At 38.0% G+C, this 26342-nt stretch overlaps 1 protein-coding gene and 1 pseudogene across 4 annotated transcripts in view; one reads left to right on the top strand and one right to left on the bottom strand.

The window, feature by feature from the left end:
• LOC129761553 (zinc finger protein 2) overlaps nucleotides 1-26342 on the bottom strand; it is an 88279-nt gene that overhangs the window by 45196 nt on the left and 16741 nt on the right. The gene's annotated exons all lie outside the window — the stretch shown is intronic.
• On the top strand, nucleotides 21695-21766 carry LOC129763842 (U4 spliceosomal RNA; annotated as a pseudogene).

Genomic DNA, 26342 nt, shown 5'->3' with positions numbered 1-26342 from the left:
CTCCTAAGTTGTATCAAACCATTACAGGTGAGGTTGGAATCCGTCTCCCGAGCAGGATAGTAATCCACTCCACGCAACACACTCCAGTAAGCTTGAAATCTATTACCAGAACGTGCGAGGTTTGCGTACAAAAATTGAGGATTTTTTTCTCGCAATCTGCGAATCACATTACGACATAATTGTGCTTACCGAAACTTGGCTCGACGAGAAGATATTCTCTTCTCAGCTTTTCGGTAATTCCTATAATGTGTACAGGAATGATCGTAACCATCTCAATAGCACGAAAATTCGCGGAGGAGGAGTGCTAATTGCCGTTTCAGTCTCACTAAACTGTTTTCTGGATAGAACTCAAGTTATTCATTCACTCGAGCATCTGTGGGCAAGGATGGAAAACAAGGGAGCATGATGTGATTTACGATTAATCGCAAACTGCACAGATCGTAATCTGTGCAAACTGCGACTAACTATTAATCCTCACCCATCATAACCAAATGATTTTCTCTTGGTAACTCTGAGTTGACCAAAGCATTGCTAGACTGAAACTAGTTCGAATAATTGAGTTACTCTCCTTCCTCGTTTTGCTTTCAACTCCTAACAAGAATTTGCTCCATGGGAATGAGTGTCTCTATGACGTACGATTCTCGCTCTCTCATCCGGGCGTTCAATTTTCCTTTCCGAGCGCGTTTACTTCGATGAAACTTGGTAAAATAAAAAAATGCGCTACAGCAAATAGGACAACTTTAATGTTTCATGTTTCACGGAGGATTTCTCAGATGGTGTTTAAATTAATCAAGAGACTACAAACAATAATCCCTCTCCACTCACTAATTTTATGAGTTAATGTAAATGCGTTATTGGCCAAGGCTTTTACGACATCGAACACGTGGTCTTGCGAGATATATTTTTCCGCCAGCTCAAATACAGACCACTTTTTTCGGGGCCGAGTAAACTGGTGTCTAGAAAAGACCTTGATTACCTTGAATTAATAAAAAAACATAAATTAGCGCAAATATGTCAACATGTGTTTTTTTGTTTTAGCACGTAAATATTTGCTCATAATTTTTTTGGATTGTGGCACTCTACATAATTTGTATGCAGATAGACTATCCACAGTTTGTGGGGGAATGGAATACTCATACAATTCAAATGGATAATGATTATCTGCTATCACAAAGCTGAGAAATTTTTTGACGTTTTGTTTTACTATTGATTCATTCAAAAAAAAAAGCTTTATTTTTAAATGTTTTCTTATCCTGAGACTGGCTCACCATATTGCACTGCTACTAAAACCGTAGGCTAACTTCAAGGATATTTTTTATTCATTTTCGGCGAATAATCAATAGAGTGCCGTGTTATGAAACATCAGAATAATAGCAAAAACAATATAACGATCATAAGGTGTTGGACAGGTTATTCCAGACGACATTGGAATATATTCCATCTGATCATCTTTAGAAAGGTTAATGACCTTCAAAGGATAAATTTATCTTGGGCACATTGAATTGATGTTCATGACTTCCAGTCGGACATTTATTCGCTCTGATAATAATTGTGTGGTCCTCACAAAGCATATATTCCAATGCCGTCAGTTCACTGAAATTATTCGCATACCGTTTGATGATAAGGTAGGATGTTGATAATCATTTGCTGCGATACCTATTGTTCCAACAGTATTCATTCGACAATATGAAGACTGAATATCTGGAATTAACCAGATTCTACCATGCAAATCTGCGGTCAAAGCAGTATGTACACTTGAGAGATGCAACAAATTTGAAGGGATATAAAAAAACATTAGTCGTTCGACAAATCTACTGCCACATATGTCGGAAGTCCACGATACATGAATATCATACGTCCATACTATTTCATTACATTTATTCGCAACGAAGAACGTAACCACACAGAATTGAATTAATCAAATATGTGATCCGTTTTATCTACAAAATAAAAAAGGGTCTGAAATTCAATCGAATTCGAAAGGTGTTTCGTGAAGTCACTAATTGAATTACTGTTGGAAAAATTATTTGGAGAGAAATGTGAATGTTCAGAATTATTGGAATCTAAAAACGATTTTGGGCGGGATGAGATTCGCCCAAATCTGCTGGTAATAAAATTAATCAATTGCATCCATTACCCGTCTGCTGTTTATCGGGCGGGAGACGACAGCAAAATAAAATCGACACGAGACTGAGTCAGCCACTCACTGCGGACAGTGCAATAGAGAATTAAAAATCCCTCGATGAGTGTCGTAAGATTTCAGTTGATCGTCTCTTGTTACACTTTCCGATCAAGAACTCATCATCCGCTCTATGGAATGGGATTAATCGTTTGTGGCTTGCACTCACGATAAAACCTGAGTAGTAGAAGTAATGCTTCGAGAGTGCAAGCAGTTGGGATTCCGCTCTCATATTGCTTTTTTGAGATCTTGGTAGCTCACCGTTCCAAGTATTCTCTCTGTGTACATATGAAGAATAAAAGAGCCTCGCCTGCTGGGGGTGATTTAAAAACATCCGACTAGAGGGATATACTTATTCATTGATCGTTGAATGTGATTTTTTACCATCCCTGTCTGTGGGTTACCCTAAAGTTGTCCGATTCAAACATAAGCATTGGTGTATTGTATCTACCACCAGATCGTAAGAATGACCTGATCAGTATGAATGACCATATCGATTCTATCAGAGAAATTTTCTCCAATCTCAGAGTGCATGATCACGCACTCCTATTCGGGGACTATAATCAGTCGGGATTCGTATGGAACTCAACCAGTCCCGATTATCTTACTGTGAATGTTTTGGAATCGCATATTTCTTCTGCGTGTACTGTGCTGCTCGACGGTTTTAATTTGAATAATTTGAGACAAATCAACAAAATTCACAATAGATTAGGACGTCTTCTCGATCTAGTGTTGATTACGGACTCATTGATTGGACAGTGCAAACTATCTGAAGCCATCGAGCCGCTTACCCTCAATGACTCTAGTCATCCAGCCCTTTCAGTAGAGATTGAAGTGCTAATTCCTCCTATATTTGAAGAACTGCACTCAAACACCGTCGAACTAAACTACCGTAGAGCTAACTATGTAGCGTTGAATGAAGTTTTCCATCAAACAGATTGGACGTTTCTTGAACTATCAGCGAATGTGGACGATGCCGTCAGTCATTTCTCGCAGTCGGTAAATGAAGCGTTGGCGGAACATGTTCCTGTTCGAAGACCTACTCCCAAACCGCCATGGGGGAATGCTCATCAACGACACCTAAAACGTATCAGATCAAGAACTCTTCGTTGGTATAGAAAAACCCGGTGTCCTTTTCGTAAGCAGGCATTCGTTTGCGCCAGCAACAGCTATCGCCTTTACAATCGGTATCTGTACAAACGATATTCTCTCCGCACACAAGACAACCTATGAAGAAATCCTAAGCAGTTCTGGAATTTCGTGAACTCTAAACGCAAAGAAAACGGACTCCCTGCTGAAATGTTCCTAGATCATGATGTCGCTTCCTCCTCTTCTGAAAAATGCAGGCTTTTTGCCACCCACTTCAAGAGTGTATTTAACAGTTTTATCGCCTCCGCTGAACAAGCCGCAGCTGCATGTAGAAACACCACTATCAACGTATTTGAATTGAGAAATGTTGTTATCAACCAACAACAGGTTGAACGCGCCATCTCTAAAATGAAATTCTCATCAACTAGTCCGGATGGGATTCCGGCCTGCGTTTTAAAACATTGCTTGAGCTCACTGATTCGTCCTTTAACGCTACTCTTCAATATGTCCCTTCGTGAAGGTATATTTCCTTCCAATTGGAAATTGTCGGTTATGTTCCCTGTTTATAAAAAAGGAAATAAGCAAAACATTGAAAACTATCGAGGTATTACATCGTTATGTGCATGCTCCAAAGTATTTGAGATTATCGTCAATGAAGTATTGTTTGTAAGTTGTAAAAATTACATAACAGCTGATCAACACGGCTTTTACCCCAAGCGATCTGTCTCGACAAATCTAGTGCAGTTTACATCATTCTGCTTGCGCAATCTAGATGCCGGATCACAAGTTGACGTGATATCCACTGATCTCAAAGCAGCTTTCGATAGAGTCGATCATAAGATACTGCTTATAAAACTGGACAAGCTAGGAGTTTCGAATGACCTCATTAGATGGTTTAAATCATATCTCACGGATCGAAAACTATGTGTGCGAATTGGATCTGAGTCATCTGAATTTTTCACCAACATATCAGGTGTCCCGCAGGGGAGCAATCTAGGACCTCTTCTATTTTCTATTTTCATCAACGAGTTATCAAAACTACTGCCACCGGGATGTCGCCTTTTCTACGCGGATGATGTCAAGATATACACAGCCATAAATCACATCCAAGATTGCTACACTCTACAACAATGGATCAATGAATTCGAAGAGTGGTGCACAAATGCAACGCAATATCGTTTCATCGAAAATTGAACCCAATCATCCACAATTACAATATTTCTAACGAGCCTCTAGTGCGTGTTGATCAAATACGCGACTTGGGAATCATCCTTGACACAGGGTTGACTTTTCGCCCCCATTATGACAGCATAATTGCAAAGGCTAACCGACAACTTGGATTTATATTTAAAGTATCCAACGAATTCCGTGATCCACAATGTCTTCGGTCACTTTACTGTGTACTGGTGCGCTCCATTCTGGAATCAAATGCAATCGTGTGGTGCCCGTATCAGTTGAACTGGATAAGTAGAATCGAATCAATACAAAAAAAAATCATTAGATACGCGCTCCGTAGTCTTCCATGGCGAGACCCGTTGAATTTACCACCGTATGAAGAGCGATGTAGGCTCCTCGGGCTTGACACGTTGGAACGCAGGAGATATGTTGCCCAAGTTATGTTTGTCGCAAAAATACTTTTGGGCGATATTGACTCAGCGGAAATATTCACACAACTAAATATATATGCACCTATTAGAGCCCTTCGACAGCGGGACTTCCTGTTACTAGACGGTCGTCGTTCAGCATATGGTCAATACGACCCCATTCGATTTATGGCGACAAGATTCAACGAAGTCTATCAGAAGTTCGATTTTAACTCTTCTGCTGCAGCATTCAATCGAAACCTATTAAATGGATAACACCCAACATTGGAAGACTGAAGAACCACCACGATCAGCAACTTCACTGTATACATTTTATTATTTATGACTCTAATTTTAGTATTATGATTTATGAGAATATTTGTTTTTATGTTTATTCTCTGTACTATGTGCATAGTTATTGTTAATATTTTGTAGTAGGAATTATGAAAAGATATGAGGTTTTTATGCTCTTTTGTGTAAAACATCCAACAACTCAAAAGGGCTTTTCCTCATCTTATCGGTACATGTGGTATCATTAAGGCAACTAGCCAGATGAGAAATTTAAATAAATAAATAAATAAATAAATAAATAAATTCCTTAAATGTTCAATTACTTTACACACATATTTTACATACCTTCCAGTTAACCGTAGTCCTACGTGAAAATAGACCCTATGTGCATTTCGGAAGTTGAGTAAATACATGGACATTTTAAATAAGTATATCCCTCCGTGGGTAACAGTGCGATATTTTAGCTGCGCGGATTCCCACGCCACACCTCGAACCGCACTCAGAAGCGGCCGCAAAAACATCGAAAGAAAAATGACTCCCATCTAGCCCCGTGGGCACGTCATGAAGGGCAGATTCTTCTCCAGACGTCACTCGAGCACTCGTGATTAATTCGTCTCTGAGGATCAGTGGACCGTTACTATATTATTACCACCTGTCTCGCATTCTGAAAGACCTCCAAGTGTTGCCAAAAATATTGTTGAAAACACTGGTCATGAAATATTGATAGAGGGTAGCGAGAAGACTGATAGACGTATCAATACTTGAATACTTGTGATAGAAATATTGATCGTTCATCGCAATCATTCATTGTATCAATCTCATGACATATTAAATGTCGGTCGATGATTGCAAAATTCTAGAAAAAAAAATCGAGTATCAATCATTGACAGGTAATATAGGGTAAATGATCTTGGTTTGTCCAGTCGAAAATATGATCATGGTTTGCCCACTTTTTGACGTGGGACTACGTCTAACCGGAATATATGGGGGGTAAAATGAAAACCTAAACACAGAACAAGCAGGAAAAATTGAAAGATTTCAAATGCTTATAACTCGAACATTTCTTACTGGATCGGAAAGATGTTTGCATCAATTGATAGGGAATATTTCCACGCATCTGTCGCAACTAACGAAATGTTATTTTTCATAAGATAAACAAATGAATAACTGTAAAATATTGGCCGTTTTCTAAACGCCTTAACTGCCTCGTTTTGATTGGCCCGATTTACGGTATCCCTAACACAGCCATCAAAACCAATCAGCCTTGGGGAAATCGGCATTGCAATTACATGAAAGTAGGGGGACTTTTGTTCTCATTGAAAAATGTTCCCTAACACAGACTTCAAAACCAAGCAGCGATGGAGAAATCGGCATTGCAAACACATGAAAGTAGGAGGAGTTTTTGTTCCCGCCGAAATGTGTTCCCTAACAGAGATTTCTAAACCAAGGTGTCTGGAGGAAATCGGCATTTCAAATTCATGCAAGTCGGGGGTATTTCTGTTCCGATTGAAATGTGTTTCCCTAACACAGACTTCACATCCATGGAGTATGTATTGATTTTTGAAATTAATCGTTCATCAGCTAATCGAATACTTTCCAGTAGTTTGTTATTTGATACGATTAATCGTCTCAAATAATCGATCATTCGTCACACTGAGAGAAATAACTAGTTAGCCTAATAGCGTCAAAGATTTTGATTGATTTTCAAGATTAAACTGCAGCCGCCGTACCTTTTTTTTTCTCAGAGTTAAGATCGATTAATCGACGTAAATTATTCGTTCGCTTCGATTATTGGTTGCGCAGTATTCGTTCGATTAATAATCGATTTCTGTAGCAAGTATTCGATTAATCGATTAATCGAACGATTATCGGGGATCACTAGGAGCATGGGGAAATCGGAATTGCGAATTCATACAAGTTGGCGATATTTTAGTTCCGATGGAAATGTGTTTCCCTAACACAGATTTCAAAACCAAGGTTTCTGGCTCTGCAAATAAATGCAAACTGCGAGTATATCTGTCCTCGCTTGCCTTTATGCAGGCTGGAATATGTCTGGCCTAACACGATCTTCTAATCTTAGAACTTGGAAAAATCGTGCAGACACTTGAAGCGAATTAACTGTCCAGTTTCAAGCAAACTCGCGGTTCGAGAAGTACGTACACTTGAGAGATGTAAACTTCAGAGGAAAATGTAAATAAAATAATCGTTTTTATATTTTTTGTCTTTATTAGAGAAATTTTCAGCCTTAGGCTGGTTCATCAAACGTTTGATAATTCTTCCTTACATATATTTTGTTGTAGGCATCATACCAAACGTAAAAGGTCTGTTATTAAATTTACATGTAACGAAGAACAATCCATCACAATGCATGAATTGACTTTACATGGCATTAGTTCAATCTTTTTACTCACAAAGCAAATATATTGAATTCAATTGAATTTGGAAAGTGTTTCATTCAATCAAGAATTTAATCAATACAAACGAATGATAACTAAGCTAAGGTAGTCCCACGTCAACCTTGCGATTATATCATAGATATAACCCACCCATTTTTTGAATGCTCTAATTCAGCGCTCCTGTGTCAAATAAGGCCTTCGAATGTTTCGAAACATATAAATGAAATTGCCTTTTACATGATTTATAGTAGTTTGATAGTATATTTTTACGAAATCACATGTTTTAAAGGATTATAAAATACACCTTCTATTTGTGTCAATGCGCCCCTCATTCGAGCTAACTTTTAATCGATCACCAGATGATTATTTGGCACGTATTCAGACCTTTTCTGGTTTACAACACTTATCAATATTGTAAACATCATGCTTGCTGACCACTTGTATCGGATTTACATAGCTAATCCATTAAATTAACGCATTTTGATGAACTCAATGCTGATCATGAGTTGTCCAATTCAATAATGTTGTTTTGTCCACATGATTTCTATGGCAACCGCTTGGCGCGCTGCAATTTGTTTATGTTTGTTTATGGTATGCTCCGCGCATAGCAGAAGTATGGTTTTTCTGTGTTGAGGTGAACACTTCTAAAATGCCCAAGAAAAGGCAATATTCTGAAGAAAGCCTCAATTATGAATGAATCAATATGATGACAGTAAACTCAAGCAATGATAAATGCAACATCTAATTGTGAATTCGAATGTTTTCATTCAAAAATGGAGATTTCTAAAACCGGACAAACCATGATCATTTTTTGGGCAAACCATGATCAGAGGTGGTCAAACCATGATCATAATTCTTCTTTAAGGAAAATCGTTAAAAAACATAAAAATTTGAATAATTTCAACACCTTATGGTAGTATTAGCAACTAGAGACTTGGGGCTTTTCAACAAACCCAAACTCGTATCGATTATGTGTGATTTTCAAGAAGAAAAATCGATTTGCATTTACTAGTTGCGTAAGAACACCCCAAATTGGACAAACCAAGATCATTTACCCTAGACATATTCAAATTGACAATGCTATCGGTAGGTAAAACATCCTTTCGATTTGCGATGCTATCATTATTTATTGAACAATTAAACTTTTCACTCAAACAACAATATGAAATATTGGTATTGGAAGTTCCTACAGAAACATAGTAGGAATCAAATGAAGGCTGGTTGATAAGGCTAGTTGAATTAATTGGAAAAAAAATTGTATTTGTACACAAAACCTTTGGAACAACATGAAAAAAATCAATATATTTTTTTTCCGGATATTTCTGCCCACTACATTTACACACGCCAAGATAAAAATGCGTTCATTGTATGTAAATGTTTTTTATTTGTAATGAAAAAAACGAAAATTTCTTTTCGGACAACCCAATGTTTTGAATAGTTGAAATCCAGTTTAAATGAATCAGAGATGTAGCATCTCATAAAGCATATTTGGTTCCGTCAGGATGTCGGTTATTCACAGAAATAGAAGTGACACCTAGAAACCTATGATGAAGCTTAACCTATATTAACCTTCCTATACTCGCACATAGGTTTGACAGGCCGAGAATAAGAGCCCCCGCAGACTGCAGACTGATTTGTAGGCCGATAGTTTGGTCGGTTTTTGAATCAGTACGGAGAGGTATCCATGTGTGCACATTACGCCGATAGAGTTGGGTCTGTTTTTGCACCAGAAGGCCGACCCGACCAAACTGTTGGTTGACAGAAAGTCTGTATTATGCGGGGGCTCTAAATGAGGTGGCTGAATTAAATGACTATTAAAATTGAATGAAGTTGAAGAAAAAATATTCTCTGGAATTTTTTCATTCCATCATATTAGGCTGTCAAAAAAGTCCTGTGGTACTTTTTTTTGAATTTTCATTTGTTCATAAAATTAGTTACAATCATCTGTTTTAAGTCAAATATGCGCCATTTTGTTCGATTACTTGTTTCCAACGAGATGCCAACTTCATAATACCCCTGTTATAGAAGCTCGCTTCCTTATTGGCAAAAAACTCGGATAGCCAATTTTCACAGGCCTCTTTTGTGGCTAACTTCTGACTATCTAGCTCGTTCGCCATGGACAAAAACAGGTGGTAGTCACTTGATGCAAGGTCCGGACTAACCGGCGGATGCAAAAGAACCTCCCATCCGAGCTCCCGGAGCTTCTGGTGCGTCACCAAAGAAGTGTGTGGCCTGGCGTTGTCCTGATGGAAGACAATGCGGCCTCTGTTTATCAAAGATGGCCTCTTCTTCATGAGTGCTACCTTCAAGCGGCTCAGTTGTTGGCAGTACAGGTCCGAATTGAGCGTTTGGCCATAGGGAAGCAGCTCATAATAGATTATTCCTTGACAATCCCACCAAACACACAGCAGAACCTTCCTGGCCGTTAATGAGGGCTTGGCCACCGTCTGAGCCGCTTCAGCGGGCTTCAACCACGACCGTTTGCGCTTCACGTTGTCGTAAGTGACCCACTTTTCATCGCCAGTCACCATCCGCTTCAGAAACGGGTCGATTTTGTTGCGATTCAGCAGCGATTCACATGCGTCGATACGGTCAAAGATGTTTTTTTTGCGTCAACGTGTGTGGCACCCATACATCGAGCTTCTTTGTGAATCCTAGCTTCTTCAAATGGTTAATAACGGTTTGATGACTTATCCCCAGCTCTTGGCCGATGCTACGGCTGCTACTATGCCGGTCTTTCTCGGCTAATTCAGCGATTTTGTCGCAATTTTCGACGGCAGGCCTTCCGGAGCGTGGCGCATCTTCGACGACCTCTACACCAGAACGAAAACGTTGAAACCATCGTTGTGCGGTGGAAATGGAAACTGTATCGGGTCCATAAACTGCACAAATTTTATTGGCAGCTTGAGATGCATTTTTGCCTTTGTCATAGTAGTACTGTAAAATATGTCGGATTTTTTCTTTATTTTGCTCCATATTTGCGATACTATAACTCACGAACGACTTAACCAAACAAAACACTGTGAAGGACTTATATTATAGCACGCAAAAATACCTTTCCAACAAGCTATAGTATGACTCGATACGATGAATACAACTAGAACTACGCGCTTACAACGACACCTCGCGGAAATACCGCAGGACTTTTTTGACAGCCTAATATCTTTATCTTTAAATAAATACCAATAACGCCTAAAAATACACAATAGCAATTTAACAGAGACACGCACAGTCTGTGAGTGTACGAGTTACGATTTTTCGCGCGAGTACAGGAGAGTTAAATTAGTTCAAGGCCCCAAACTCTTGTTGATCTGTCGCCTCAATAAGTTGACCTTATTATTTTTTTGCCACAAAAAAACAACGGTAACGGTATTGAATTAAAGAGACTTTAAACTCAGAGAGTTCATTCGTCTCTCCAAAAAAACAAGAATAAACGGAGCAGTAAAGATGTTGTATGGAGGCCATTTTCGAACATGTCGGGAAAAGGTACTCCTCATCTAGTCTATTTTTTCCTATTTTATCACATTCATGTACCACACCAACTGGTAGAAAACGTAGTAGAACAGTCTGCTGAAATCAACAAAAAATCTAATGTTTTAAGTACAGGTCGGACTCGATTATCCGGAATTTTAGACTCGACTATCCGTAGTATTTAGCTTTTTTATTTTTCTTATTCTTAGATCGGAAATTTTGAATAATCAACATGGGTATCAAATGAAAGTGCTAAAGGGTGTGTCACATCAAATTGCATCACGGAAAAAACGCTGTAGAAATTTAATTTTTAGGAATTATATCTTCAGCTTTCGCTTATAATCAGATAAGAGTGTATAGATCACGTTGGCCATGCTTCACTGTCATTTTTTCGTAAATTTGGAAAAATGTCGTCGAACGAAAAAGAGCGTCGTAAATTAATCCTGCGCACTCATTTCGAGAATCCGGAGTTGTCACATCGGGACATCGGTAAGATGCTGGGAATCGTCCAATCCACGGTCAGCAGAGTACTAAAACGATACTTCGAGAACCTAACCATCGACCGGAAGGTGAAGAACGGCAAAAATGGTCGCTCCGTCAGTGAAAAAGATCACAAGCGCGTAGTTAAGCAGTTTAGACGTGATCCGAGAAGTTCGGTCCGGGATGTCGCCAATAAGCTGAATTTGTCAAGTTCATTCGTCCAGCGGACCAAGCAGCGGGAGGGCCCGCGTACATACAAGGTTCAGAAGGCTCCTAACCGCGACGAAAGGCAAAACATGGTGGGGAAGACGCGAGCCCGGAAGCTGTACACCGAAATGCTGACGAAGCCGCATTGCCTGGTAATGGACGACGAAACCTACGTCAAAGCGGACTTTCGTCAGCTGCCGGGCCTGTTGTTCTTCTCCGCAGAGGACAAATTCAGCGTTCCGGAGGAGATTCGCAAGCAGAAACTATCCAAGTTTGCCAAAAAGTACATGGTGTGGCAAGCGATCTGCTCTTGCGGAAAGCGGAGCGCCCCCTTCGTGATGACCGGCACGGTAAACGGGCAGGTTTACCTTAAGGAGTGCCTACAGAAGCGCTTACTACCACTATTGAAGCAGCACGAGGGCCCGACCATCTTCTGGCCGGATCTCGCTTCGTGCCACTATTCAAAGGACGTGTTGGAGTGGTACGAAGCCAACGCGCCGGAGCTTCGCCCAATAGAGAAATATTGGGCGATTATGAAGCAGGCCCTCCGGAAGAACCCAAAAGTTGTCAAATCGGAGGCGGACTTCAAGAGAAAATGGATTTCTGTTCAGAAAAAACTACAACCTGACGTTGTAAAGAACATTATGGACGGGGTAAAGAGGAAGGTGCGAACATACGGGCTTGGGCTCGAAGTATGAATAAAAAGAAAATGCCAAAAGTTGTTTAATAGTTTTTATTTTACTGTCTAAAATTTTCAAAAGGATCGGTCTACTGGGCGAATTTCTACAGCGTTTTTACCGTGATGCAATTTGATGTGACACACCCTTTAGACTGAAAAAATCCAAACCGAAGATGGCCGCAGTTCCCAAATAAACAATTACTTTTTAATAGTTTCATTCATCTTGCCCTGTTTGTATCTATGTTTGAGTGATTGTAGGGTTTTCCCACATTAGTTGAAATTTTGACCGATGAAATTTGGAACGTACCTTTAATTCTACTGTCATTATAAAACAATTTGGCCGCCGCTAAAAAATGGCTGAATGGCTTGGCTTGGAGAATACACTACATTATGAACAACATAAATTCGAAAGGGTCACCGTCACTAATTATGTACTTTTTGCAATCCCATCTATATCGTTATCAAATGAAATGATCTGACTAATAGAATACAGTACAAAAAAAGATAGATAAGAAATAGAAGTTTAAAAAAAAAGTTGAATGGTTTTATTGCAGAGAAATATACTAATGATAGAGATAATTTACTAAAAACTAGAAAATAAAATAAGACTTTTTAAGTTAAACGGTTTGAAAAACTGTACTAAAAGCTAGAAAATTATTAGGCCATTAGCAGTTAGTAGTTATCACATCCGTTTATTCATTAATCTAGGGCAATGATGAAACTTATATAAAAACGTGGGAATGAAACAACTAACTGTAGATAATGGAAATCCAACGTTTATTTCTTACGTAATTTTCTTCGGAATATTTTCATGATATTCTGTATTCTATTGTTCAAATCATTTCATTTGATACCGATATTGAGGGGATTGCAAAAAATACATAGTCGACCATTTAGTGGTGGCCACCTTTTTGAATTGTTTATTATGTTTCTTGTTCTCCAAGTCAAGCCATTCAGCCATTTTTTTAGCAACAGCCAAATTGAATTTTTCAAAATCATGGAATACTCAGTTTTATAATGACAGTAGAATTGAAGATGAAATTTCAGAACAATCAGTCAACAGGAACGGGGTAAATTTTCTATTATTGTGGGACAACCCTACAAACATTCAAACATACATACAATACAATGAAACCATTCGAAAAGTAATTAGATATTTGGGAAGTGCGGCCATCTTTGATTTGGGTTTTTCATAAACAACTGTGTTCTACTAGTCAATCCCTTTCATTTGATATACATATTGATGGGGTTCTGAGAAAATATGTAATCCGCCATTCTGTAGCGGCCGCAATCTTGGATTTTCAAGATCATGGAATACGCAGTTTTATAATGACACTAGAGATAAAGATGTGTTCCAAATTTCAGATCAATCGGTCAACAGGAAGGGGGTAAATTTCTATTAATGTGGTACAGCGCTACAAAGTTACTATGACTTTGTAACATACAAACGGGTGAAGCTAGATAAAACCGTTTAATGAATAAGTGCAAAGCATAATTATATTACGTTTACCGAGAAAATTCGTTTTTTTATGATTCGATTATCCGGAGTGATAAATACTCCGGATAATAAAATTTTAGTTTGAATGAAAATTCTAACTTTATCATCTTTATAGAAAGAGGTAATGTTGTAGCCCCAGTTATTTTAACCAACTTTGTAAAACAAATTAATTAATATAATTTGTTTTTCTATCATTTACAAATTATATTAAACTAGCTGACCCGCCCAAAATTTGTTTTTCGTTATCACATCCACGTTTTCTTACTAAGCGCTGTTCATGGGTCCAATCGCAGAATTATTCATTGATTGATCTGCTAATCTACCCTTTAAAATTACCTTTTACTATAAAATTCCTAGTACTTTTACCAAAACTCGACATTATAATATCAGATTATTTTCAGACACAATTCTCGTTCAAGATTTTCCAACCACTTGCAAATAACATGTTTCTCCGTTACGTTACATGCCAAATTTGGTTTTATTTGCTTGATTAATTCTTGAGTAATGCAGAAAGTTGTGTTTCATAGATTCATTTATTGCACCTTAAGCTGAAGGTGGAAGCTAGCAATTGTAGTAGTATAGGTAAACCCTCGTGTAAAAATGGGGTAATAGTGTTTGTGAGAGAAGAGCAAAGCACACGTAAATAGATCAATTCACTTATCAGACTGTGTGGCGCTTCATTGACACGAGTCTTTGAATACATTTGAAAAAAAAAAACAAATAACAATTCAATACTAAAGTAAAATGTATGAACGATATATTCCGATGAACAATTGCAAATATAAATATATATAGAAGGTGCATTTGCATATGATTCTGATTATACGCGAGCGTAACATGAGCAAATTTATAACACATGCGAATTGGGGCACTTTTGGTATTAACAAGTTCTTCCGCATAGTAACTCGATGTTGATAATTCCTTAATATTTTCCTTCGTTGATCGTATTGTTTTCACATATTCACGTTGGAAAGCCTTAACCCTTCTCTTCGTTGGCCGAGGCATTTAGATTGAATTTAATACTTTTCCGTTTACTGTTTTTGAAAGCATAGGCAGCCGTGGCAGTGTTCCGAGCTCTGCAATACAATTTTCTTACCCAATGTTAAAGTTGCTAAAACTTACATTATAGACCCATTAAACGTAAAAATAATAATTGTATTGATATCAACACAATTTTATTCTATTGATTTTCATGACATGGGACGCTATGACTCCGGAATAACATTTTATTGAGTGGTTTTTATACAGGATGGGCCATTTAAAGTGAAAGCATCTGGCAACCCCATAACTTTTGACAGAGATGTCAGATTAACAAATGTCATACCGCGTTGGAAGCGTCATTTCAGTACAATTTTAACCATGGAACAATACACACCTAAACAACGCGCTGAAATTGTTCAGCTGTACATTCAAAATAACTTCTCAATTGTGTTAACTAAACGTGCGTGGAAAAATAAAAATAAAGTTAAAACATCGCCTGGAGACAACACTATACGTCGATTATATGCCAAATTTATATCGTCTGGTAGTGTTGGTAATGCCAGTCATCTGTCCAGACAACGACCAAGACGTTTCGACGAGAATATTGATGCCGTTCGAGCCAGTGTTGCAGAGACTCCATCGACATCAGGTCGCCATCGTTCGCAAGAGTTAGGCATCGCTCGAACCACTCTCCGACGCAGAATTCGTGTTGATTTGAAAATGTTTCCGTATAAAATTCAAATGGCTCAACAACTTAACCCATCTGACTTGCCACGACCAAATTATTGCGCGAAATGTTCCCCGGAAGATTAATATCGAAAAACGGCTATTATGACTGGCCACCAAGATCACCTGATTTGACGCCTCCTGACTTTTTTTTATGGGGATATTTAAAATCCAAGGTATACACTGGTAAACCAAGGACCCTGGTTGCGCTGAAAGACAATATCCGACAAGAAATTGCTGCCATATCGGCCGAAACATTGGGCAAAGTGATGGAAAATGCCGAAAAAAGGGCACATTTTGCGGTCAAGGCCAGAGGCGGTCATTTACGAGATATCATAATCAAAAAGTAGTTAGAACAAATCTCCTTGGACCAAAATAAATGAATTTCAAAAAAAAAATTTAAATTCCACTTCTTTACTTTGCTATTGCAAAAACAAATCCTTCCACTTTAAATGGCCCACCCTGTAGCTGTTTCGATGATGTTGTTTGGCATCAGTGTCGAAAAAATAACGATGCTTCCACCAATACAAACAAAACCATTGCAGAAGATTGCAAAACGAAAATTTAACTTTCAGAGCACTTGCTCGAGTTTTCCGACGTTCTTCACTATACGGTGCGAAAGCAGATGAAAATTTAATATCTTGTGAGTAATCGATTAGAGTTTGGTTGATATTACTTGATGGGAAGTGTGCGAAAACGATCATTTTCTACACACTGTTTCGCAAAATTATTGATTTTCGGTCGAGAGGTGAGGGAGGGAGATGAAAGAAATGAGCGCCATTGTGGCAGCCATTTATGGCTAGCTTCCACCTTCACCTTAATACCTTCATATGCCTAATTTGGTTTCATTTGATTGATTAATTCTCTAGTAATGCAGAAATTTGCGTTTCATTTGTATTGCAGCCACCCCCCCCCCCCTAAGAGAACACCTACATACCAATTTTCATGTTGATCGGTTGAGTAGATTCCGAGTCCATAAGAATCAGACAGACAGAAAGACAGACAGACATCACTCCATTTATATATATATACATAACTGATTTAGAGCTTTTTTCTAAGTTGCATTAGCCCTATTCTACAACAAAATTTAAAATATGAAAGTAAGAGCCAAGTTAAAAAAAAATAGAGGTAAACATCGTTCGACAACGTTGTAGCCTCAGTTGTTGATTTACTTTGTAGAACAAAGTTTTTTTTTGTATCATTTAATATAACTCGTTTTTTAAGTTGCATTAGGGTGGCCTTAAGAAAAGCGTTCTTTTTACTCTAATTTTAATATTTCCGATTTTATACCAAAACAGTCTTCGGGCGACTTTTACAACATATCAAGACGACCATTTTGCAATGCAGAACTTGCCAATATGTTAATCCTACTCAAAGTATTTTGCCGAATGCTCATGATTTCAAAATAATTTTACTCAAATACAAGAAATAACATATTTTTGAAACATTCACCTTATATAGAAACGAATTTACCCATTAAAATACCGCCAATAAAAATGTTTTTATGTTTGCCCCAGAGAGAACGACAATCGAATGAAAACGGGCGTATTTTTGAGAAAAAAAAACAGGAAGTGGGTTATATCTATGGTATAACCGCAAGGGTGACGTAGGACTATCGTTGTATGAAGTTGAATCTGAATTCATTCTGAATGAATAAATATTTGGAGAACTTCGAAAACGAGAGCGTTACGTTGGAGGCACAAGGTTTTATGCATCCAATATTGGATACGGAAATATCCTACTGATGGGGAAGAATAATCTTCAGAAGCTATCCTGTTGATTGCGATTGATTGAAAAATCACAAAACCTAATGTATTTGGTCACAGTGTTACATGGATAGAAAACATTAAAATAAACTCTTTCATATGAATGTATTTTTAAATTCCCAGAGGAACTGGCAGATTATTTTAAGTAACGATTAGATATTTCCACATTTTCCTCGATACTGGAAGCCCACCAGTGGTTAATGCTAACTCGATAACCGTCTGTTAATAGCACTTGATTGAAACATATTTGGTCACAGTGTTACATGGATAGAAAACATTCAAATAAACTCTTTCACATGAATGTATTTTTAAATTCCTAGAGGAGCTGGCAGATTATTTTCCGGATCTTTCTCGATCCAAACGGAAAGAATTCCGTGCGTGTATGTGTGTGTGTGTGTGTGTGTAGCGGCTGCTTCGAGATCTTCCCGGGGAACCGTTTGTAGCATCACTCTCCTCCTGATGGATTCCCTTCTGGCCTAAGGTGCACAAACAGGCTCTTGGTGACACCGTTCATCCGCGCTTTCATGATAAATGAAGAGCTTCACCACAACAGCGACAACATGCTCCAATCGCTGTTCAATTAGAACTGAGTGGATTTCCGAGCGGCGCTCGCTTATATACCGATTGGTGATTTCAATAGCCTATTTTGAAAGCAAATTTAAGACTATTGAAACAAGTTTTTGGATCAGAAAGTAACAAGTATAGAACGCGTAGACATTTTATCTTTCGAATGAAGTGTTTATCATACCATTTCGTTCAGTTGTTTAGGAGCTATTAACACTCAAAATCTCGGTCTCCGGCGTAACGCTTTCGTTTTCGAAACTTTGATTTTACACCCCGGTATAGAAATGAAAGACGTAGTCCTACGTCAAAATATTAATAACTTTGAGTAGGATATTGACATGTTCTGCATCACCACACCCCTATTCTGTATTTCGACCGATTCGAAATATTTCGAACGACTTGATAAAATTCCATTCTGTATTCCGTTCGTGTTGTTTTTGCATTTCGTTCGATCTGTTTCTCTTTGAACATCATATGGGCTAAACGTTCGAAACAGGGGATGCGAAATTATAACTCGAACGAAATAACGATTTCGAACGAAATGGAAATCCGTCGGAATACAGAATAGGGCTGCAAATATTTGTCACCCAAAGGCAGTTTTCATGTGGAATTAGAAATATAAAAGTTAAAGTAAAGAACAGTTTTTTCATGCTGACGCTCATTCAATTTAGAAAAAAGCTCTGAATCATTTATATTGAATGATAGAAAAAAAACTTTGTCCTACAAAGTTGGTTAGCGTAGGCTACTGGGGCCATAATGTTGTTGAACTATGTTTACCTCTATTCAGCCATTCCATGCCAAACCGATATAGTGGTTCTCAGATTTTCGTCAAAAGTGGCATTTTTGTTCTTTATCGCAAAACATTAGACCCGTATTTTTTTTTTATAGGGTGCCCATTTCCATTTTAGGGTGGTCCGAAAAATCATTTTTTTCCACATTTTCCCAAAAAAGACTTTTTTCAAAAAATTGGAATCACTGAACCGATTTAGATGATCGACATATTAAATTAAAGCCAATGAGCTATTCTTATATAAAAATATATTGAACTAGAAAAAAAACTGAGGGTTTTTTACATAATATAAATATATATATAAAATCAGAGAGGTGTTATTTTTCGGTCAATTTTTCGATTAAGGGGGGAAAATGATTTGTCGGACCACCGGTCAACTTAAAAAATCATATCTAATAAAACGAAAAATAACCTCTCTGATATAATATAAAAAAAAATATAGCGCCCTCTAGTCCAACGCCATGAGAGCAATAAAGAACGGAAACAATCGAAAATAAATTTTTTTTTGCAAGTTCAATATTTTTTAATAAAAGGCTAGATCATCTGCTTCAATTTGATATGTCGACCATCTGAATCGGTTCAGTGGTTCAAAAGTAAAAAAAATGATTTTTTCGGACCACCCTAAAATTTAAAAAAATTTAACACCCTAATTTAAAAACACGGGTCTAATGTTTTGGGATAAAGAACAAAATTACCACTTTCGACGAAAATCTGAGAACCGCTATATCGGTTAGGCATGGAATGGCTGTATTCATAAAGATAATAAAGTTGAATTTTTTATTTCATTTAAAATTATGGTTACCTCATTTTTGACAACATGAAAATGAGTGCTCTATCACACGTAATAACATTGCACAATGGTCCAGGGAACGAATTTAGGTGGCAATTTTCATCTAGAGCTCAATAGTTATTTTCTAGACAAAAACTGTCTTCGACAAAGTTGTTACATATGATAGAGTGCTCATTTTTATGTTGTCAAAAATAGGGTGACCAAAATTGTCGATGAATCAAACAATATAACTTTCTTATCTTTATAGATAGAGGTAAACATAGTTCGACAATGTTGTAGTGCCAGTTATTGAGGATATCTTTGTAGAACAAAGTTTTTTTCTATTTCTTGAAATAACCGATATAGCGCCTTTTTTCTAAGTTGCGTCAGGGTCACCATGAAAAAAACGATCTTTATACTCTAACTTTTATGTTTCAAATTCTACATACAAACTGTCTTCAAAATATTTTTAGAACATACTAATACAAACATTTTGCGATGCAGAACTTGTCTATATCTCAACTACACTCAAAGTTATTGATATTTATTCTCAAAAAATACGCTTCCCATTCTCATATCAAAAATAGGGTGACCAAAACTGTCGATGAAATAAAAAATATAACTTTCTTATCTTTATAGATATAGATAAACATAGTTTGACAATGTTGTAGCCCCAATTATCTTAAATAACTTTATAGAAGGAAGCTTTTTTCTATCTTTTAGCGGGTTTTTTTGCTCTAACTTTTATATTTCGAATTTTACATCGAATTTACATCTTAATACAACCAACTTTTAGAGCTTATCAAGACCAACATTTTGCGATGCGGAACTTGTCAATATCTTAATCCTACTCAAAGATATTGATGATTTTTACCCAAAAACTCATGATTTCAATTTTAGTTTACTCAAACACGAATAATAACATAGTTTTCATAATCACACATCCTGTAGAGTGAACTATGTTCTTTCAAATGCCGCCAATAAACTTTGTTTATGTTTGCACCAGAACGAAAGACAAGCAATTGCAGAGAGTGTATTTTTTGGGAAGAAATATCAATAACTTTGAGTGAAGTTGAGATATTGACCAGTTCTGCATCGCAAAACGTTTGTATTAGTCTAAAAGTCTTTCGAAGACAGTTTGTATGTAGAATTTTACAGTATAAAAACCTTTTTTTTCATGGTGACCGTAACGTAACTTAGAAAAAAGGCGCTATATCGGTTATTTCAAGAGATAGAAAAAAACATTGTTCTACAAAGATGTCTCAAATAACTGGGACTACAACATTGTTGAACTATGTTTACCTCTATCAAAAAAGATAAGAAAGTTATATTTTTGACGTAGGATTACGTCTTTCGGGAACATATTGGGGTACAAATTGAAAATCGAAAATCGAGCACATCGTGAAAATTGTCCAATTTCAAACGCCTATTGCTCAGTCATTTCATGATGGATTGGTGAAATTTTTGCATTAACCGATTTCTGCACTTCATAACAATATTTTATATTGAAGAAAATAATATATGACATGATACTAACTATCGAACAATTCAAAAATCTCAACCCCTATCCTAACGGAAATACCCACTTCTGATTGGTCGAAATTGACGGCACATGCGGCGGTTCCCTAACAGAGACATCAAAACCAAGCTGTCTGCGGGAAATCAGCATTGCAAATATATGCAAGTCGGGGGCATTTTTGACGTAGGACTACGTCTTTCATTTCTATACCGGGGTGTAAAATCAAAGTTTCGAAAACGAAAGCGTTACGCCGGAGACCGAGATTTTGTGCGTTAATAGCTCCTTAACAACTGAACGAAATGATATGATAAACACTTCATTTGAAAGATAAAATGTTTACGCGTTATATACTTGTTACTTGATCCAAAAACTTGTTTCAATAGCCTTAAATTTGCTTTCACAACAGGCTATTGGAATCACCAATCGGTATATAAGCGAGCGCCACTCGGAAATCCACTCAGTTATAATTGAACAGCGATTGAGGTACCATCGCAGGAATGAATGGATGTTTCCCTAACACAGACTTCGAAACCATGGAGCCTGGGGAAATCGGCATGGGGAAATTGGCATTGCAAATAAGATGCAAGCTGCGAGTACTTTTGTACTCGCTTGCGTTTTTCCAAATAGCCTTGAATTTGAATTTGTTTGCAATTAAATTCGTGAATTGTTTCATTCATTCGCTAGTTTGATCAATAATTTAACCAACAGCTTTGCGCAGCGGCGATATCGTACCCAATGAGGAACATTCAAGGTGCGATCATTGCTAATTGAAAAAACAGGAAGTGGGTTATATCTATGGTATAACCGCAAGGGTGACGTAGGACTATCGTTGATTTAGAGATCATTTGTTTGAAGTTGAATCTGAATTCATTATGAATGAATGAATATTTGGAGAACTTCGAAAACGAGAGCGTTACGTTGGAGCCACAAGGTTTTATGCATCCAATATTGGATACGGAAATATCCTACTGATGGGGAAGAATAATCTTCAGAAGCTATCCTGTTAATTGCGATTGATTGAAAAATCACAAAACCAAATGTATTTGGTCACAGTGTTTCATGGATAGAAAACATTAAAATAAACTCTTTCACATGAATGTAATTTTAAATTCCCAGAGGAACTGGCAGATTATTTTCAGTAACGATTAGATATTTCCACATTTTCCTCGATACTGGAAGCCCACCAGTGGTTAATGCTAACTCGATAACCATCTGTTAATAGCACTTGATTGAAACATATTTGGTCACAGTGTTACATGGATAGAAAACATTCAATTAAACTCTTTCACATGAATATATTTTGAAAATTCCCAGAGGAACTGGCAGATTATTTTCAGTAGCGATTGGTTATTTCCACATTTTCCTCGATACTGGAAGCCCACCAGTGGTTAATGCCAACTCGATAACCACCTGTTAATAGCACATGATTGAAATATATTTGGTCACAGTGTTACATGGATAGAAAACATTCAATTAAACTCTTTCACATGAATATATTTTGAAAATTCCCAGAGGAACTGGCAGATTATTTTCCAGCAATGATTAGATCTTTCCGGAACTTTCCCGATGCTGAATGGCATCCTAACGGAAAGAGTTCTGCGCGTGTATGTGTCGATGCTTCGCCGTCCACCTCCTCCAGCACGTTAGGCAACGATGTTGTCTTGTCGATGTCCTCACGAAAAATGAATGTGTCTCACCACCAGCATATCGCTTAAGTATGCTTTTTGTGTGTGATTGAATAGAGAGAAGGCGTGGTTTACGATGGCAATTTGGAAGGCAAACTAGAGGGGAATGAACTCTCTGAGCTCGGAACTTTCGGCGACTGAGCAATAATCGATTGCGGGCGCATACAATATTGGATACGGAAATATCCTACTGATGGGGAAGAATAATCTTCTGAAGCTATCCTGTTAATTGCGATTGATTGAAAAACCACAAAACCAAATGTATTTGGTCACAGTGTTACATGGATAGAAAACATTCAATTAAACTCTTTCACATGAATATATTTTGAAAATTCCCAAAGGAACTGGCAGATTATTTTCAGTAACGATTAGATATTTCCACATTTTCCTCGATACTGGAAGCCCACCAGTGGTTAATGCCAACTCGATAACCACCTGTTAATAGCACTTGATTGAAACATATTTGGTCACAGTGTAACATGGATAGAAAACATTCAATTAAACTCTTTCACATGAATATATTTTGAAAATTCCCAGAGGAACTGGCAAATTATTTTCCAGCAATGATTAGATCTTTCCGGAACTTTCCCGATGCTGAATGGCATCCTAACGGAAAGAGTTCTGCGCGTGTATGTGTCGATCCTTCGCCGTCCACCTCCTCCAGCACGTTAGGCAACGATGTTGTCTTGTCGATGTCCTCACGAAAAATGAATGTGTCTCACCACCAGAATATCGCTTAAGTATGCTTTTTGTGTGTGATTGAATCGAGAGAAGGTGTGGTTTACGATGGCAATTTGGAAGGCAAACTAGAGGGGAATGAACTCTCTGAGCTCGGAACTTTCGGCGACTGAGCAATAATCGATTGCGGGCGCATACAATATTGGATACGGAAATATCCTACTGATGGGGAAGAATAATCTTCTGAAGCTATCCTGTTAATTGCGATTGATTGAAAAACCACAAAACCAAATGTATTTGGTCACAGTGTTACATGGATAGAAAACATTCAATTAAACTCTTTCACATGAATATATTTTGAAAATTCCCAAAGGAACTGGCAGATTATTTTCAGTAACGATTAGATATTTCCACATTTTCCTCGATACTGGAAGCCCACCAGTGGTTAATGCCAACTCGATAACCACCTGTTAATAGCACTTGATTGAAACATATTTGGTCACAGTGTAACATGGATAGAAAACATTCAATTAAACTCTTTCACATGAATATATTTTGAAAATTCCCAAAGGAACTGGCAGATTATTTTCAGTAACGATTAGTTATTTCCACATTTTCCTCGATACTGGAAGCCCACCAGTGGTTAATGCCAACTCGATAACCACCTGTTAATAGCACTTGATTGAAACATATTTGGTCACAGTGTTACATGGATAGAAAACATTCAATTAAACTCTTTCACATGAATATATTTTGAAAATTCCCAAAGGAACTGGCAGATTATTTTCAGTAACGATTAGATATTTCCACATTTTCCTCGATACTGGAAGCCCACCAGTGGTTAATGTCAACTCGATAACCACCTGTTAATAGCCGCGCGTGTATGTGTGTGTAGCGATGTCTTCCCAGGGAACCGTTTGTGGCATCACTCTCCTCCTGATAGATTCCCTTCTGGCCTAGGGTGCACAAACATGCTCTTGGTGACACCGTTCATCCGCGCTTTCATGATAAATAAAGAGCTTCACCGCAACAGCGACAACATGCTCCAATCGCTGTTCAATTAGAACTGAGTGGATTTCCGAGCGCCGCTCGCTTATATACCGATTGGTGATTTCAATAGCCTGTTTTGAAAGCAATTTTAAGACTATTGAAACAAGTTTTTGGATCAAAAAGTAACAAGTATATAACGCGTAGACATTTTATCTTTCGAATGAAGTGTTTATCATACCATTTCGTTCAGTTGTTTAGGAGCTATTAACGCTCAAAATCTCGGTCTCCGGCGTAACGCTTTCGTTTTCGAAACTTTGATTTTACACCCCGGTATAGAAATGAAAGACGTAGTCCTACGTCAAAACACAAATGATTAGTAAGCCAACGGCAGTCCTACGTCACCCTTGCGGTTATATCATAGGTATAACCCATCCATAGTTTTATATTGCAAGTAAGGTGAGTGATATGATTAATTCTAGCAAATAAAATTTAAATTTGGAACTTTAATGTTTGTTGCTTCGAGAAATTTCACATCAATGATCGATCGTGTATTGTGGAAAATTCAGCACAAGTGTAATGTAAAATTGTATATTGTCACAGTTGTGTTAAAAATGACTTGATATATGAAAATTTAATTTTCATAAATAAAAGCGTGATGTGATTTCTACATATAGTAAAGGGTGTGTCACATCACATTGCAGCACGGAAAAAACGCTGTAGAAATTCGCCCAGTAGACCGATCCTTTTGAAAATTTTATACAGTAAAATAAAAACTATTAAACAACTTTTGGCATTTTCCATCTTTCATACTTCGAGCCCAAGCCCGTATGCTCGCACCTTCCTCTTTACCCCGTCCATAAGGTTCTGTACAACGTCAGGTTGTAGTTTTTTTTGAACAGAAATCCATTTTCTCTTGAAGTCCGCCTCCGATTTGACAACTTTTGGGTTCTTCCGGAGGGCCTGCTTCATAATCGCCCAATATTTCTCTACTGGGCGAAGCTCCGGCGCGTTGAGCGGGTTCATTTCCTTTGGCACGAAGGTGACCCCGTTGGCTTCGTACCACTCCAACACGTCCTTTGAATAGTGGCACGAAGCGAGATCCGGCCAGAAGATGGTCGGGCCCTCGTGCTGCTTCAATAGTGGTAGTAAGCGCTTCTGTAGGCACTCCTTAAGGTAAACCTGCCCGTTTACCGTACCGGTCATCACGAAGGGGGCGCTTCGCTTCCCGCAAGAGCAGATCGCTTGCCACACCATGTACTTTTTGGCAAACTTTGATAGTCTGCTTGCGAATCTCCTCCGGAACGCTGAATTTGTCCTCTGCGGAGAAGCACAACAGGCCCGGCAGCTGACGAAAGTCCGCTTTGACGTAGGTTTCGTCATCCATTACCAGGCAATGCGGCTTCGTCAGCATTTCGGTGTACAGCTTCCGGGCTCGCGTCTTCCCCACCATGTTTTGCCTTTCGTCGCGGTTAGGAGCATTCTGAACCTTGTATGTACGCAGGCCCTCCCGCTGCTTGGTCCGCTGGACGAATGAACTTGACAAATTCAGCTTATTGGCGACATCCCGGACCGAATTTCTCGGATCACGTCGAAACTGCTTAACTACGCGCTTGTGATCTTTTTCTCTGACGGAGCATCCATTTTTGCCGTTCTTCACCTTCCGGTCGATGGTTAGGTTCTCGAAGTATCGTTTTAGTACTCTGCTGACCGTGGATTGGACGATTCCCAGCATCTTACCGATGTCCCGATGTGACAACTCCGGATTCTCGAAATGAATGCACAGGATTAATTCACGACGCTCTTTTTCGTTCGACGACATTTTTCCAAATTTACGAAAAATTTACAGTGAAGCATGGCCAACGTGATATATACACTCTTATCTGATTATAAGCGAAAGCTGAAGATACAATTCCTAAAAATTAAATTTCTACAGCGTTTTTTCCGTGATGCAATTTGATGTGACACACCCTTTATTAGGTGTTGTTAGTCCAATTAAAATTC

The sequence above is a fragment of the Toxorhynchites rutilus genome, chromosome 1 (genome assembly GCF_029784135.1).
Source record: "Toxorhynchites rutilus septentrionalis strain SRP chromosome 1, ASM2978413v1, whole genome shotgun sequence".
Classification (NCBI taxonomy): domain Eukaryota; kingdom Metazoa; phylum Arthropoda; class Insecta; order Diptera; family Culicidae; genus Toxorhynchites; species Toxorhynchites rutilus.
The sequence above is the reverse complement of the archived record's forward strand: the minus strand, read 5'-3'. Positions and strand labels throughout refer to the sequence as shown.